Source organism: Neofelis nebulosa, chromosome 9 (genome assembly GCF_028018385.1).
Source record: "Neofelis nebulosa isolate mNeoNeb1 chromosome 9, mNeoNeb1.pri, whole genome shotgun sequence".
Lineage (NCBI taxonomy): Eukaryota > Metazoa > Chordata > Mammalia > Carnivora > Felidae > Neofelis > Neofelis nebulosa.
The window spans coordinates 27,751,576-27,770,213 of record NC_080790.1 but is presented as its reverse complement, the minus strand read 5'-3'; the positions used below and the strand labels follow the sequence as shown (position 1 = coordinate 27,770,213).

The following is an 18,638-nucleotide window of genomic DNA, read 5'->3' as shown; positions in this document are numbered from 1 at the left end:
AAGATCAAGCCTCGTGTCAAGCTCCACGCTATCAGCTCAGAGCCTACTTTGGATTCTCTCTCTCTCCTCTCTTTCTCTGCCCCTCCCCCACTTGCATGCGCACACACACACTCTCTGTAAGATAATAAATAAACTTTTTTTTTAATATAGGAGGAGGAATTTAAGAAACAAATGAAAATAGGGGAAGGGGAGGAAAAAAATAAGATAAAAAACAGAGAGGGAGGCAAACCCTAAGAGACTCTTAAATGTAGAGAACAAACTGATGGTTCCTGGAGGGGAGGTGGGTGGGGGAACGGGCTAAATGGGTGATGGAGGACACCTGCTGGATGAACACTGGGTGTTATATGTAAGTGATGAATCATTAAATTCTACTCCTGAAACAAATACTACACTATTTGTTAATTAAATTAAATTTAAGTTTAAAAAAGCAGGAGGAATGGTATGATTAAAACACCATTGATTAGAAAACATAGTAAAAATAATTGATTCAGTGGAATCACCAATGAATAGTAGAACCACTGCATAAAAGTTTGATAAAGCACAGAACATTCACATAATTTAAAAGTTTCTCTCCGCTGATTGCTTATTCATTGCAGAGGGAAAAATGAAAACTTTACAGTAGAAAAACCTGGCTGACACCCCAGGTGACCGAAATTAATACTGTCAATAATGAGAAAAATTGACATTCTGATATCAGGCACTGAAAAAGGAGGAGTGTAACTTATATGGCGTTCCTATTCAAAATGTGACTGGACTCAAATTGAGGGACATTCCACAAAACAAGTGACCTGGGTACTCTTCAAAAATGTCTTTATCATTAAAGACACAGGACAACTGATGAAATGTTATAGATTAAAGGAAACTAAAGGGACATAACAACTAACTGTGATATGTGACCCAGATTGGATATGAAATCAAGGAGAGTGCTGCTATAAAAGACATTATTGGGATAATTGTTAAAATCTGAATGTATCTGTAGAGTAAATAATAGCAGTAGATCAATATAAAATTTCATGACCATGATAATTATATACACTGAAGTCTTTAGGGATAAAAGGCCATTATATCTGTAACCTACTCTCAAATGACCCCATGTAGATATATGCTGCAGAAGAAGATAAAGTGAGGAATGCCACAGCAGCTAATTATTCTTTGAATCTATAGCAGTTAATACACCATGCTAGTGGTCAGACTAGAAAAATAAACCAAAGGTACAGCATACATAGCTCCCCCAAAGACCCTCAAATATATGTAATACAGATGTGTGACAAATATGACATTAGCAGGAAGTGTGGAAAGGATGCCTTTTCATCAATTGGCTCTGAAATCACTGGCGTCCACACGGGGGAAGGACAAGTGGACCCTCACCTTATGAAAAGTCAATTCCAGGGAATTAAATACTTATGAATAGGGGGAAAAACCCCAAACTACAAGCTTTTATAAAAGTAACAGAAGAACGCCTATTTGACCTTTGGGGTGGGGAAGGATTTCTTACACAAGGCCAAAAGTTCAAACTCTAAATGAAAAGAGGGGTACATTTAAGTATATTACAGTTATGATCTTCTGTTTGTCAAAAGACTCTGTTAGAAGTGAACAGGCAAGTCATGAAAAAATGAAGGTTAATTCAATAATTTAAAGAAATACTAAAGACAAAAACTTCAGTAGAAGATGGTTTGAAGACTTGGATAGACATTTCTCCAAAGAGCCTAATACGTTACCAAGACACTCAACTTGATTAGTAATTAAAGAATACAAAATAAAACATAATAAAATACTTACAGACGGATAAAAATTTATGTCTATATACCAAGAGCTGCAAGGGTGTGGAGCAACGAGAACTCTAACACACTGCTATTGGTTGTTAATGTCACTCCAGAAAATAAGTTGGCATTTATCTGCTGAGGTACATATCGATGACCTTCCAATTCCACTAAGTCTAAGAAACATGGACAAGAATAGTATATCACTGTTCAAAACAACAAAAACTAGAAACATGAATACCCATCAACAGTAGAATGGATATGTAAGTTATGGTATATTCATATAATAAATACAATACTGCACATACTGCCTTCAAGATTACTAGCAATTTTCCATTTGTCAGATTAGGTGGTAGATACACTGTTTTCATTATATTTGTTATACTATGCACATATTTTTAAATATTCTTCTATCTACTTAATAATAAAAGAGAAAGAGAAAGAAGTACTTGTATGTCTTACAAACAATCTAAGTTAGAAGCAGGTTATGCTTCCTATATTGAGATTTGTGACCAGAACACCTATGCTCTTTCACAGTGTTACATTTATGCATTTTTCTTCTTAATCTTTACATAGCAGATCCTTAAAACCAACAAAAAAAAGCTTAAATTTAAGCTGTTACACATACTAATATAAGTTTAGAATTTTATTTGAACTATGAGAACAGGAAGATAAGATGTGTGACCTTGAATAAGCCACTTAACATTTGGCACTTATCTAGAAAGTCTGATTGGATCTGGGGATAAATGAGCCTAGGTAAATGTAAAATACCATGTTCTTTGGGGCCATTAGTTATAAAGATACATTTTATATCTTCAAGTGTGTAGTATATTTCATGTGAGCCTCTTGGCATTCCAATAAGAATTTCAACGCTGAATTTTGTAAGAGTGTTCTCTCCTAGAATACTTTTATTCTTGCTTATTTTGTATCTTGTCTGTGTGATTGTCACTTAGGATCATTTCTCCTCTTTAAGATTATGATTACTCTCAATCATCCTCTTTATAGACAATTTCTACAGCCAAGATTGCCAAACTCATATTCTTTTATCCTTTCAAAAAGTTCTGAAGTTCCAGATTTTCCAATATCACACCCAAGTAATGGGGAAACAGCTGGTGTTCACCCATTGGCTCTCCTAAAGTGAATATATCAAAGTCTTCATTCATAGTCTCTGGTACAGTATTCAAAACATTTTTCTGAATGTTTTTAAGGCAGTAAAAATCTAACTTATATTTTCATTTCAGACTTGACATTTCTAGTATCTTCAATACATAACAATTTCAGCAAAGACTTGACAGAGACCCTCATGATAACACTGAAGATAAGACTGAAGTGGATCCAAAGATAATTGTTGCTTGTTAATTAATATGGTACCTTACATATCTTTTTCCACTTGAAGGTTATGACCATTCTGAAGACAGTGACCATGTTTATACATCAGTGTATCTTTAAATCACAGACACTCAGTAAATTTTGTAGAATGAATAAATGAATATTCAACTATAAAATCTTTATGTTAGATACATTCTGTTTTTGCTGCCCAGCACCCATTTCTCCTGTAATGGCATTCTAGTCATCATAGGAAACCACCCCTTACATATTTTGAGCATGTGGTTTGGGCTTAAGCTATCTCAAAACCGCCAGCTCCTGATATAGGCGTGTGGAATGGCCTTGTCACTTAGCCGTGTTCCGTCCCCCTGGCTATAGTAACTTCTTCAGAAATGGCACAAGACACAGGCCCAGCCAATGAAGCTCAAATCCAGAATGGATGGAACTGTTGGGGAGGCGAAGCACTCTTTACATGGATAATGCTAACTCTAAGGATACCATCACTCTAGAGCCACCAGAGGCCACCAAATGGAGAGGGCCTGCCTGAGAATGCTGCCAGCACAGAATAAAGAAGAGCCAAAATAGGAGAGTCACAGCCAAAGTCTTGCTGTCATTTGGTGAACCTTAGATCTAGGAATGAGTGATGCTGATCTACACTTGAACCCTTCAGTGATATGAACTAATATATTCATTTTTAAAGCTAGTTTGAATTGTTTCTGACCTTTGCAATGAAAGTGAACTGATACTGTTAAACTTTTAGCTAGTGGCTTAGATAAAGAAATAAAAAAATTTTTAAAGGTTTAAAAATTTTAACTTACACCGATTTACATAACTGCTAATTAAGAGTTCCATAAACCCCTGACATGTGGGACTATAGTTAAATAGCCTGGGCTCCCTGAGCCTATAACCAGAAGTCAAAGACTAAACAAAAGGCCTACTGTTAGGGGAGAAGGACAGGGATGGGGCAAATAGGGAGAAGAGCTTAGAAGTAGTGTCTGCAGGAAAACAAAGTTGGGGCAAGGGTGGGAGGTGGATATGGAACAAGTCTGGTAGGAATAGATGAGAACATTAGTCTAAGCCAGAGACAATGGAAAGTAAGAAGAGTACTCAATTCTTTTTAAAGAAGAACTCCGCAGGTAGCTAGTGTAATATGGCCCTTGGCTCCTTTTCCAGATTCATCTCCCACCACTGCTCCTCCCTAGCTCCCTAATTCAAGCCATTTTCAACCATTAGCAATTGCCTAGATAGGCTATGTGGATTGTATCCTCAGGGCCTTTGCATATATCCATCTCTATATGCCCTTCTCTTTCTTCACCCAGTCTTCAAGACTCGACCTCAGTCTCACTCTGAGAAGCCTTGAGAGGCCCCCTCTGTACCTTGTGATCCACCTCCATGGGAAGGCCTGGACCTCTCCATGGCACTCCCTTGTCTTCCTATCTGTCACTTGTCTATAATACAAGCTGTCTTAGTAAAAGGACTTTACCTAATTCACTTTAATATCTCTAGTGTCCAGGGATGCCTGGGTGTCTCAGTCAGTTAAGCAACCATCTCTTGGTTTTGGCTCAGCTCATGATCCCACAATTCGTGGGTGTGAGCCCCATGTCAGCCTCTGTGCCAACAGTGCAGAGCCTGCTTGGGATTCTCTCCACCTTCCTCTCTATCTGCCCTTCTTCCCCTCTCTCAAAAATAAATTAATAAATAAACATTAAAAAATCTCCAATGCCCAGCACAATGTCTGATCCATAATATACACTTCTAAAACATGAATTGGGGGGCGCCTGGGTGGCGCAGTCGGTTAAGCGTCTGACTTCAGCCAGGTCACGATCTCGCGGTCCGTGAGTTCAAGCCCCGCGTCAGGCTCTGGGCTGATGGCTCGGAGCCTGGAGCCTGTTTCCGATTCTGTGTCTCCCTCTCTCTCTGCCCCTCCCCCGTTCATGCTCTGTCTCTCTCTGTCCCAAAAATAAATAAAAAAAAAAAATAAAAAAAAATAAAAAAAAAATAAAACATGAATTGATAAAATTAATTGAATTGAATGAAGAAAGATTAAATATGACCAGCAGCAAAATAGTCCTATAGATTTCCTATAGTACTTTCATCAACCCAGCTAAAAGACTAAAACAAAACATCATCACACTAAAAGATCCAAGAAATATACTGAGCATTTACTATGGCCATAGTACTGGGAAAGAAATTTCTCTAACTTCTCATCCAACCCACTATCCACCTCCAAATGTAAAGCAGATCCTCCTCCAATTCCACCACTACAGTCCACCCCACAGAGTCTTCTCTCTGCCAGAACAAGGCACTCTCTGAGAGCCATATTCATCTTACAAATGCAGCAGGTGCTCAGCAATCAGAATGCTTTCTCTTTCTGTCGGCCCCATCACTTGTCTCCACTGTATTATAAACAACCATAGAATAATGACCAAATATCTGTGTAAAAAGGTCTTTTCATTGTAAAGCATTGTAGCTGAGTTTTTACTGAGTAATTTTGGTTTTTTGACTTCACATGAGAAAATGACAATTCCTTCAAGTTCTTTAAGTTTTTCCTAAATTAAAAAACAAATTTTATTTTAGACTGAATAGTGCTTAGTATGGATTTTTTTAAATCTTAGAGGGGAACCAAAGAGCTTATTTCAAACATTTAAAGTGCTAACATGTAGTAGAGGAATTAAAGTTGGCATGGTTTCAGAGAATAAAACTGCAATAAATGGGTAGAAATCAGCAGAAGACAGATTTTAGCGTAAAGTAAGGCAGAACGGTCTGACCTGCAATTAAAGCGATCCAACAATTGAGGGACTGAGTTACAAAACAGAGAATTTAGTGAGAGTCATAAAAAAATACTCCCATTAATTTTATGTCTTGCAAGTATTATTTCATTAATGTTCATGGCATTTTGAAAGATGTAACAAAGTCTTAGGTCTCTGTTTTGTAGATGAAGAAATCAGCAGGCTTAAATGATTTGCCCAAGGTCACATATTGACCAATACAAGTTTGATGTTCCTTTTCTTATACAACATGTATTCATTGGTCTTCAGAAATAATAAGCTTCCTGCAATTACAGGTGGTGTTACTTATTGCTATTTAATTCTTGATCCTCTAAACAAAACTTGGATGTTTAAATTTAAAAGTTCACCTTCTTGAAACATTTTAGTAGATAAGGCTTTTATAGTTCTGCAAATTCTTAAGCATGGCACTTTAATTAGTTTTCACCAGTTTTGAATAAAAAAAGCTAGATGCTAATGATTAGCCTACAAATTGCTAGATCATCTGTAATAAATGTTAAAACCATTAAATGTCAACATGTCATTACAAATCCAGTGGCAGTTGGGGAAATAAATGTCAAATTTTTCATTATTTTTCTTCAGAGTTTCAATAGTAACTGCCAGTAGTGGCCACAGGTAAAAGTCCAATCTTTTTGTTAAGAAACAAGCGCTTGCATTGAAGCACAAACCAAAATGAGATATAAATTTCTCTCAACTTCCTAAAGTTTACAGGGAACTCTTTCTTCCATAGATAAGTCACAATTTCAAATTAAATTAGCATTTCAAGATGAGGGGGTGGGTGGGGACTAAGACCCACAAAGCGAAAAAATGGGAGAAAATAAATAGACAATCTAAAGAATAAAATTAGGGGTGCCTGGCTGACTCAGTTGGTGGATCATGAAACTCTTGATATCAGGGTTGTAAGTTTGAGGCCCACTTTGGGTGTAGAGATTACTTTAAAAAAATAATTTTTTTAATTTAAAAATTAAAAAATAAAGAATAAAATTAGAAACAACCCATAAACAATAAATAACACTTTCTTCATTAGTAACAAAAGAAATAAAAATGAAATTATAATGAAATGTGATTACTTTTACTTATCAAACTAAAAAATTTTTAAGTGTTTTAATGTTTATTTATTTTTGAGAGAGAGAGAGAAAAAACAGAGTTTGAGCGAGAGAGGAGCAGAGAGTGAGGCAGACACAGAATCCAAAGCAGGCTCCAGGCTCTGAGCTGTTGGCACAGTGCCCAAGGTGAGGCTTGAACTCACAAGCCATGAGATCATGACCTGAGCCAAAATTAGATACTTAACCAACTGAGGCACCAAGGAGCACCTCAAACTGAAAAAAAATTTTAAATATAAAAACATTCAGTGCTGGTAATGATGGAATGATAGTAGTACTCTGTGATAGGCAGCCTCAAAGATGGCTGCCATGATTTCCACCTCCTTGTTGTACTCTTGCCCTTCCCTCAAGTGTGGGCTTTGATAACTTGCTTCTTACAAATAGAGTGCAGCAAGGGGCACTTGAGTGGCTCAGTTGGTTAAGCAAACTTCAGCTCAGGTCATGATCTCACAGTTTTGTGGGTTCGGGCCTTTCATCGGGCTCTGTGCTGACAGCTCAGAGCCTGGAGTCTGCTCCAGATTCTGTGTCTCCCTCTCTCTCTGCCTCTCCCCTGCTTGCACTGTCTCTCTAAAAAATAAGCAAACATTAAAAAAAAATTTAAAAAATAGAGTACAGCAAAGTTAACATTTCCAAAGTTAATTTACAGAAAAACTGTGCCTTCCATCCATATTGCTTGCTTTCTCTCACTCTCTCCCCTGCTCACTCTGAGAGAAGTCAGCTGCCATGTGAGTTGCTCTAAGGAGAGGCCAAGGTGGCAAGGAACTGATACCTCTGGCCATGAGCCAGCAAGAATCTGAAGTCGGTCTGCAGGCACCTGAGTGAACTTGAAAGCAAACACACCCTCGTTTGAGCCTTGAGATATAAGCAGCAGTGATCAATGCCTTGACTACAACCCTACTAAAGACCCTAGCCCAGTGAAAGACCCTAGCCCAGTGAAACCGTGATAAGCCATGGTGGGATATCTGACCCTCCCAAACTGGGTGATAATGAAAGCTTGTTTTTAGCTGCTAAATATTGAGGTAAATTTTTTTTACAACAATAGATAACTAATACATCCTCTCATATGCTTTAAGATTCTGGAAAATTTATATGACATTATGCATCAAGAGCGTTATAGAAATTTTATTCATTTTTACCCAATAATTCCACATCTAGTATTCTTTATAAAGAAATTAATTGGAGGGGCACCTAGGTGGCTCAGCTGGTAAAACATCAGACTCTTGTTAGATTCTGTTAGGCTGCTCCGTGCCGAGGGTGAGGAGCCTGCTTGGGATTCTCTCTCTCCCTCTCCCTCTCCCTCTGCCCCTCCCCAGCTCCCAGTCTTTCTCTCTCTCTCTCTCTCAAAAAAAAAAAAAAAAAAGGAGCAAAAGAGAATTTATACTCTATTGCACATTTCAGCACAGAATTTATCAATGATTACAAATATATGTATATAAATACTATATATACATACACACATATATCTATAAAACAGTGTTCTCTAGATTGCAAATGGTTTTTATTTTCTTATTTTTTTTAATTTTCTTAATAAACTTTTTTTTCTACATTTTCTAAAATAACCACATAAAACATTCAAAGTAAAAGAAAAAAGACTTTCAAGATATGCATGTACATATTAAAAACTATAATGGTAAACACTATATTCAATAGGGATTGAAGCAGGTAAGGAGAAAGTCTCTGATTTTTCTTAAAGTTTTCAGAGCTGAGCATTTTCTTCATGTAGTCATGAAAAATGAACATTATATTGACTTTCACATATGTCACATAAAATTGATAAGGACAGAGTAATGGAAGAAAAGGTATAATCAATCTTTAGGTGCAACAGTTTGCTTTTCTGCTAAGTATCTCTTCCGAAAGCAATTACCAAGGAAGAAGTGAAACCTGAACCAAAAGGAAAACAAACAAGTCAAGATCCGCCTTCAAACACCTTCCTAAGTTAAAGTTAGACTGGCCAAGTAATTGTCTCTAACTTGGAAAAAAGAATGCATTGTGGGAGCAATGTGTTTGGTAGTTTGGGGAAGGTCCACACTGAAAGCAAAAAATCCTTACTCACTAATTTCAGTCTGCCAGTAATGTGAACGACCTATTGACCAAACTATACAATGAAAAGACAGACTATTCTGCAGATTTATAAAGCTATTGAAATACATAAAGAGTTATAGAACCACCTCCCAATTTGGCATCACCCACTGGTAAGTACTACAGTCTGAATGTTTGTTTTCCCCAAAATTCAGATATTGAAATTCTTTTTTCTTGTAAGTTTTTTTATTTATTTTTGAGAGAGAGAGAGAGACAGAGTATGAGTTGGGGAGGGAAAGAGAGAGAGAGGAAGACACAGAATCCAAAGCAGGCTCCAGGCTCTGAGCTGTCAGCACAGAGACTGATGCTGGCTAGAACTCATGAACCACGAGACCATGACCTAAACTGCAAAATCATGACCTGAGTTGAAGTCAGATGCTTAACTGACTGAGCCACTCAGGAGACCCCTTCATATGTTGAAATTCTAACCTCCAAAGGTGATATCATTAGGAGGTGGGGCCTTTGGGACATGATTAGGTCATGAGGGTGGAACCCTCCCCGGAACAGGATTAGCATTTATAAAAAAGGTTTAAAGGAATTCATTAGCCATGGATGTATTCATGAAAGGACTTTCAAAGGCCAAGGAGGGAGTCGTGGCTGCTGCTGAAAAAACCAAACAGGGTGTGGCAGAAGCTGCAGGAAAGACAAAAGAGGGTGTTCTCTATGTAGGCTCCAAAACCAAGGAAGGAGCGGTTCATGATGTGACAATAGTGGCTGAGAAGACCAAAGAGCAAGTGACAAATGTTGGTGAGGTGGTGATGACCAGTGATGACAGCAGTCACACAAAAGACAGTGGAGGGAGCAGGGAGCATCGCAGCTGCCACTGGCTTTGGCAAAAAGGATCAGTTGGGCAAAAATGAAGAAGGAGGCCCACAGGAAGGAATTCTGGAAGATATGCCTGTTGATCCTGACAATGAGGCATACGAAATGCCTTCTGAGGAAGGTATCAAAACTATGAACCCGAAGCATAAGAAATACTTTTACTCGCAGTTTCTTGAGACCTACTGAGAGATGTTCCATCCTGTACAAGTACTCAGTTCCAACGTGCCCAGTCATGACATTTTCTCAAAGTTTTTACAGCGTATTTTAAACTCTTCCATCAGCACCGATTGAAATTATCTGTACCTGCCTTTACTCAGCATTTCAGTGCTTCCCTCTCACTGAAGTGAATATATGGTAGCAGGGTCTTTATGTGGATATTGTGGCTTCAAATCTAAAAGTTAAATTAAAACACCTAAGTGACTACCACTTATTTCTAAATCTTCACTATTTTTTTTGTTGCTGTTCTTGAGAAGTTGTGATTTATTATCATATATTATAAGATTTCTAGGTGTCATTTAATGATTCTGTCTAAAAATAATGATGTATTGTGAAATTTGTTAATATATACAATACTTAAAAATATGTGAGCATGAAACTATGCACCTATAAATATTAACTATAAAACTATAAATAAATAAATAAATAAATAAATAAATAAATAAGGTCTCACAGAGCTCACTAGCCCCTTTCACTATATGAGGACAAAAGGTTGTAGAGGTGGAAGAGAGGCCTCACGTGCTGGCACCTTGATCTTGGATTTCCAGCCTCCAGAACTCTGAGCAATAAATTTCTGCTCTTTATAAGACTCCCAGTTCATGGTATTTTGTTATGGCAGCCCAAAAAGACTAAGACTAAGACAGGAAGTTAGTCTTTCTCTTCAGGATCCCATCTGCCATTTTGAGGCTTACTTATGAAAGTGGGCTCAGTAAGGGAGATATGGCATGGAGGAAATTTTTTTCTAAAGGGCTGGATTTCTTGATTTTACTGATGCATGTGGAGAAGGGAGAGAGCGTCAGGAGAAACAGAGTAAAAGATGCATGAGGTTTGGCATGGTGAGGGAGGGGTGCTAGAAAAACAAAACGAAATCAGAGGGCATCAGGAAGAGGGGTTGCCCCAAATCTTGTCTGTGACTCTGAGAAATAATTGCTCCCCAGGAGGACCCCAGCCCACATGCACATTCCTGGACACTGGCAAGTGTGGAGAGCACTCAGTTTTTGTTAAGAAGGTAGAATGTCAGAGCCCAACTTTCTCTAGGGAAGAGAGGATTCCAGTGTCATACCCCAGATCTATTGAATCAGAATTTCCAAGGTGAGATCTAGCAACCTATATATTTTTTAAACTCCCTCGCTGATTCTGAATTATCAAGACCATTGCCCACTGTGTAAGAATAACTTTTGCATCCTATCTTACCCTGAATGACACCTATATTACACATCTCATTCTTTCTGGTCCTAACACTGTAATTTTTCAGACAGCCTAAAGCATGGAGAATCGTCAGAAATCTTCACCAGCTGACATTGTGTAAACAGTTGCTAAGTAATTAAACCATTATTATCAAAATATAAATTCCAGTAATATATCGCCTGATTAAACCTACAAAAGACAGAATATGTGATAAATCAATATTTGCAAGCCCTCTTTCTGTCAACCGCAATTTTTGAGCACTATGGGAAAATCGGTATATAATTTGATTTTGAGTCACCAAGGAAATAGAATAACGGAATCTCATAAATGGAAAGGACCTTAAAAGTCATTCAGTCCAACATTCCCTCTAATGCCTAAATCCCTACTAAAGTACCTCTGACAGGTGATTTTACAGCCTGGGCATATTCAGAAAACAAGAATTTATTAGTTAATGCAGAAAGAAAAAATATAAACGTGTGAATGAAAAGCAAAATTATAAACACTTACATGAAAGCAATCTCAGCCTCCCAGAAAATTACAAGGATGGATATTTGCTCATGTTTTCCTGATATTATTTTGACACATGAATTTGAGTGGCCTAAACAAAAGAAATGCCTCAAAGCACTAAACAGGATGGTGTTTCCTTGAAAATACTACACTTGGGGGCACCAAGGTGGCTCAGTCAGTTGAGTGTCCAACTGTCGATTTCAAGTCAGGTCATGATCCTGGGGTCATGTGATTGAGCCCACATTGGGCTCCATACTAAGAGTGAAGCCTGCTTAAGATTCTCTCTCTCCCTCTGCCCCTCCTCTCTGCCACTTTAAAAAAAAAAAAAAAAAAAGCAAGCAAGCAAGCAAGCAAACACTGCCTTTGTACTGAAGTAGAAATAGCATAATCACTATAAAACCCAGAGACTGAAAACAGTTCTAAAGTTGCCAGCACTGAGCTAAGAGGCCACATTCTTACTGCACTATATATCCCTTTGAAAAAGAGAGAGATGGGCTGGAGGAGGATTTACATTGGCCATGACAACAATTTAGTGGATTAAACTAAACCCGACTCATTTGCAGCCTGAAGGGTGGTCATGGACCTCCTGGATAACCCCATAGGTTAGGCCAGCATAAAGCAGGTGAATACGTACTTCCTCGCTGTCATCCCAGCACTTGGGGAGAAATACTCTCAGGATCTACTAAATTGTGTGTCCTAAACTCCAAATATCAAAAGAGGTTGAGAAAGAGGTCAAGTTCATTGAGGGTAGACGTTGTCAGCTTACAACTCTGCCACTTACACAGTTTCTACACAATCTAGGGAAAGGGCACAAAGAAAAAGATTAAGTCCTTTAGAAAAAGAATTACGTTTCCATATATAATTCTTAGTTGCTTAAAGCTGACCATATCTACATGGCCTTTCCCCTTTCTTTGCTACAAGGCTGGTGGTGGGCAAACTACTTAACCTCCCTCTGCCTCAGGTTCCTCCTAGAGGAAACCATGATCTTCCTAAAACATGACTCACGGTGTTTCTTTCCCATGGTTAAAATGCTTAATGGCCCTACATGAACAACGGAACAGAGCTCAACATCAATTTCCCTTTCAATCCTTTCCCAGTTTATTCTCCCGCAGTCTTACTCATCATCTCCCACAATGTTCCCACCTCCACACCTTTGCTTAGGTCTCTTTGCCCACCTGAAATCCACTCCCCTCTCCAAGCACACCCTATTTCTGCCTCCTGAAGTCCTATGGAGTCTTTGAATCTAGTGGAAATCCTACATTTCTGAGTTTTTTGTTTGTTTAAGTTTATTTATTTGAGAAAGAGAGAAAGGAAAGAGAGAGAACCAGCTGGGGATGGGCAGAGAGAGAGGGGGACAGAGAGGGGGACAGAGGGGGAAGTGGGCTCTGTGCTGACAATGCAAGGCTCAGACTAACTGTGAGATCACAACCTAAGTCGGACGCTTAACCGGCTGAGCCACCACGCGCCCCACATTTCTGAGATTTTTGTTCATGGCGTTCATCTGGCCCGAATTAGCTCCTGCCTCGTACTGTTGCAGCATCAAGTGTCAAGTTCCCATGGGACTTGATCTTCCCCATGACGTGTTTACTACTTGAGTTAAGGCATCTGCCTTTGGGACTAGGGTTGCCAAATAAAATATACGATGCCTCACTACATTTGAATTTCAGATAAACAACAAATAACTTTTTTTTAGTATAAATATGTCCCATGCAATATTTCAAGCTCATCAGGGTAGAGGACGTCAGCTATAGCTGTACTACTTAACACCCACACAGTCCCTATGCAGCTGAGAAAATGTTTCCATACACTCTTTGGAGCATACGCTAAATATAACATATATATATATATATATATATATATATATATATATATATATATATATGGTTTATCTGAAATTCAGATTAACCAGGTATCCTGTATTTTTATTTACTAAATTTGGCAACCTTATTTGGGACACTTCTATCACTATTTTAAATGCCCAGCACAATACTACAATACTCCAGGATAGTGAGTTTAACAGTATATGTAAATTTGCTGAGCTGCTATAACTTAATCTAAATAAACCTAAGGATGGCTATCTGAGAACACATCTCCAGCATGTGGCCCTTGGTTCCTCCCTATTCCAAGGGACCAACCTTGATCCGCCTGCCCTCTCCTCTAGGTTAGCAAGATGACCAGGAATCTGACCTCGGCTGCTTAAGTCCCAAGCAGCTATTTTGGGAGTATGGAAACTGGAGGACTGGTCCAATGCTGAGACCCAGGGGAACAAGTTCCAAAGCCCAGGCACGCAGGCTCTCCAAGGGTCTGGTGTGGATCAGAAGGGAAAGGTCTGCGTCAGGAGGGTATATATGACTCAGAGAACTTCACAGAGCAGCCACAACCAAACTGATAACAGTTGGACAGTGTCCAAGCCACTGAGTCCATTTGGACAAAATTTCTCCCTCGAGTTCACTAATGTCAATCTTTTATACACTTACCATGACTTTTCTCTGCACCCTTCATCATACTGCTGCATGCTAGCTTTCTTCTAAGAAAGGGAATTAGCTGTGTCTTTCCAAATTCATGCCCCACCAGAGACAGTGGAAGGAAAAGAGAGCCATGATCCTTAAAGAATAATACCATATCCCAAGGTGGTGCTCTGCTAACCAGACCAAAAGTTTCCTGCAGCAGATGCAGGGGGTCAAGCACAGTCAGAAGACCTGTGTCAAGTTGTGGGGAGTAATCAGAGATCACAAAGGGAGGTCACAAGGGGAGGTAGCCGCACAGGTGCTTTTTAGGACTGCCTTTTTGGCATCGCTCTTCCCACGAGATTCCTGAAATCCTTCCAGAGCACACTTGTGGCTGCTTTTATCCTCAGCAGCACCCTAACTACCTTCCTCACTGGATGCTTTCTCTCAGCGTTCACCAGGTACCCCAAAACCCCCCAGCAGAGGGCCAACAGGCCACAGAGCAATGCGGCTGCCTGCCTGACTGACCTTCAGCAGTTGGCTGGTGCACTATGTTCAAATTCCAGCTCAGCCACTTCTTCACCACATGCCAGTAATAAGGTTACAACCCTCTTTGCACCCCAGCTTCAAAATCCACAAAAAGGAGGTTATAACACCTCCTTACACGGAGTGCTGCCCACTGGATAAAATAATATTAACATATTTAGAACATAATAATAAGAACTCAATACATGTCGGTACCCCTCACCTTCTACAACAATTTACGGAGATACGGGGAATCCATCTCTAACTCTGAAAGACTCTAAATATGGACAATGAATAAATGATGAAGTCTTATAAAGAGCTTCTTACAGAAAAAGTAGAACTGAAGGAAGAATTATAAAATCTAAGGAGCATGTATAAATTAACAGATTCAGATGACATGCAAGGTAGGGTATTAAGAGAACTGACAGACACACCTCCAGGGTCCTTTCTCATTTCGGCTCAAAGACTTGCGTGAAACCGAAATGACTGGTGGGGTACTAAGGAATTGGTGGTAAATCTTAATATCTTAATAAAGATCTGGAAGAAAGAGTGATCAGCAAGTTAATGAGATTTTCCTGATATTACTAATCTACGGGATGTTGCAAATATCAATGAGCAAAGATAAAATAATAGAAAGACATAAATAAGTGTGGAAACCCAGGCAAGATATAGCTGTATAAAACTCAACGTGAAAAATGCTAACTCATTCGACTGAGAAGCTTGCTAGGCCCAAGGGGGTGAAGGAAATAGGGAACTAATAATGAAAAAAGACACCAAGGGGCAAACAAGAATAGCAAATTAGAAAGAAGTTTATATTATGAGCTCGGCCAGGGAGAAGAATAAATACCACTGTTGAGTACATGTACAAAACTCTATTATTGCCCTGAAAAAAAAAGAAGGCATGAATCTACTGAGATTTCTCTGAGGATGCCACACCAAGTTTAGGGATTCTAAAGGCCACAAAATTATGTCGAAAGTGAGGGAAATGAGAGACAAGGAATAAAAATGGTATAATATGGGAAATGATGGTTCCCAGGAAGATAAACAAGGGCAGCTGAGTGGTTCATAAAAAAGGAGAAGCACATGAAATTAGTCCATAAATATGTGAGACTGATGTGTAATGTGGGATGGCATTTTGTCTGCAGAGAAATTAAGAAAGAGGAGGAATTTTCAAAAGAGAAATGAAGTGTAATAACCTGCTAAACCTATGAAGAGTGAAGCCATGAATCTGATGCTACCCAGGAAGCAAGGGCAAGGCCATGTCTCCAGGCTGTGAAACCAGCAGGGATCAGATGCTAGAGAGCGTCCTTCCTCCTGAGATATGGTCTTGTTGGTGCAATGGACCAAACGACCTATCAGGCCCTTCCTGAAAAAAGGTTTATGATAGGAAGAAACATATGTCCTGCTCTCAGAGGGAACATCTCTCAAATAAGAATAAAGCAGAAATCCTGGCTCCCTACAGTTATTACATGTCCCAAGACCTGGTTTCAACAGCAACTCAAATCCCAAGGCAAATTCAACTTAATGTATGACACTTCCATTAGCAGAGAGGACATGTGGCTTCAACACATTTTTCCTACTTAGAAAGTTTCTGACAAAGGTCAAACGATGTAGCAGAGTCAATGATGTGTTCCAAGACTCCGGAATAAGGAAGAGTTACAGTATTAAAAAAAATGAATTAAGTGCTAACTATTATAATGTCAAAAGTGACAGAATTATGAAAGTTATATCTGGGAGTCTGGGGGTATGGGGAGAAAAGGGCAAGGACTGCATTAAGTTTGAGAAGTGAGAAGGAGACAGGGTCTTTCCATGGTTAGGCAGAGCCGACTGTGGTAGAGAGAGCTCAATAAATTTGTAAGGCAAAGTAGAAAGGCAAAAGGGGAGAAAGGAAGGAAGCAGGGATGGAAGGAGGGAAGAAAAAAGACCCATACCAGGATTCTCTCTATGCCATTAACTGGGATCCCCCAAAGTGAATGCAGTGAGTGGGACCCAGGGGCCCCCTGGAATTGTGATCCAGAAGATCCAATGATGCTTAGACTGTCTACAGCAGTAGACATCTCCACTGTAGCTATCTCTAATGGGAGAAATGGCCTCAAGAACTATAGTAAAATCATGCACTCTCAGTTAAATAGCTATTCAAATTTTGAGAAACCACTCTTGGCTTGCTATTGAGCCCTGGTAGAGACTGAATGTCTTATAATGGAAAACCAGGAGACATGCAAATGGCATTATTTGATTTTAACAACCCATAAAAATAAGTATGTCTAGTGGCACCCCATTATCAATTAGACATGTTATTTATGAGATCAGGCTTGAGCACATCCTGAAAGTATAAGCAGGTGGTTCACCCTCCTGGTGTAGCTGCTCCTAAAGCCTCATTCCTAAAGGCTGTGCAACCACCTGTCAGCCTACTGTTTAAGGTTCAGAAAGACATTCTCTATGACCACTTGACCAAGAGGACATTTTAAGCCTGATTTACAGATACTTCTATCAAAACTGCTGGTACCAAAAGTGGACTACTGCACTGAGTAGGTCTTTGAGGAGTTCTTCCTGTGGGTTACTCTGCCTAGAAGCAGGTAAGACCTAAGGTCAGAATTTATATCAAGTCATGGACAACGTTTAATTGTTCCTCCAGACTGTCGGGAACTTGGAAGGATAAAGTTCCTTGGGAAATTCAGGAAAAGAGGATTCAGGAAAGAGTTCTATCTATGTATAGGGATCTATCTGAATGGACCCACAGTACAAGGATATTTTTGTCCCAAATGAAGGATGACCAAAGAACCTCCACTGGAAAGGAGGCTTTCTATAAACAGTTATGTGTTAGCCTCCCTCCCCCATCAACCCATGTTTCTACATTAAGTTCATGAACAAGGTGACCATGCAGGCAGGAATGGAAATTATGCATGGGTTCAACAACAGAGAATCCCTCTATCCTCTGAGATAGGGAGAAGAGAGCAGACGGAAGTGGGGTGTGAGATGAGTTTGGAAAGTTAGTGGAGATCAGATGATAGCAGGTCTTGTTGCACATAGTAAAGATGTTGGTTTTCATCTAAGAGAAAAGGGAGGTCATGGTAGTATTTATTTACTTACTTACTTACTTATTTATTGGGTGGGGGCACAAGTGACCCAGGGACAGAGAGATAGGGTGAGAGAGACAATCCCATGCAGACTCTGCCCCGTCAGCACAGAGCCGGAAGAAGGGCTCAAGCTCACCAGAAGCGGGGCTCAGACTCACAAACCATGAGATCATGACCTGAGGCAAAGTCAGAGGCTTAATGGACTGAGCCACCCAGGCGCCCCCATGGTAGTATTTAAAGTTATGAGAGAGAAGAGGATACATAACGTGCTTGGAACAAAAATGTTTTGGAGTGAAGCTAAGTGGAGGATGGTCAGGAGTTCCAGGGGGCCAGGTAAGAGCTGATAAAGCCTGGACTCAGGTGCTTCAGCAAACAGATGAATAAAAGGACAGACTGGAGTAATACTGCAAGTTAACACCATCAGCGTTTGTGACTGACCAGGTGTGGAAAGTGAAGAAGATAGATGGGTGCAGGAGCCCCTCACCAAGACAGCAAAACACTGGAAAGGGACCCAAAAGGAGAGGAACTGTCTTTGAATAGAAACCATGGCTATTTCTTCTAACTACCTCACCACCACCACCAGCAATCAACCAACTCACAAGATTATATCAACTTTATTTTCAGTGATCAAAACACAGAGTCTGGCTCTGCCTTCACAAATATTTGCCCATTGTTCACTGATGCCTAATCTTTTTAAAATAAATAAGTAAAAAAGAAGCCTCAGTCACCACACTCCACAATTAGAAGAAGATGGCATTGTACTACTTTCTTAGGGCAGCCAAAACAAATTACCAGAAACCAA

General features: G+C 39.5%; 1 pseudogene; it reads left to right on the top strand.

The window, feature by feature from the left end:
* The first annotated feature begins 9,567 nt into the window (after positions 1–9,567).
* LOC131486177 (alpha-synuclein-like) lies at positions 9,568–10,500 on the top strand (annotated as a pseudogene).
* The last annotated feature ends 8,138 nt before the right edge of the window (positions 10,501–18,638 follow it).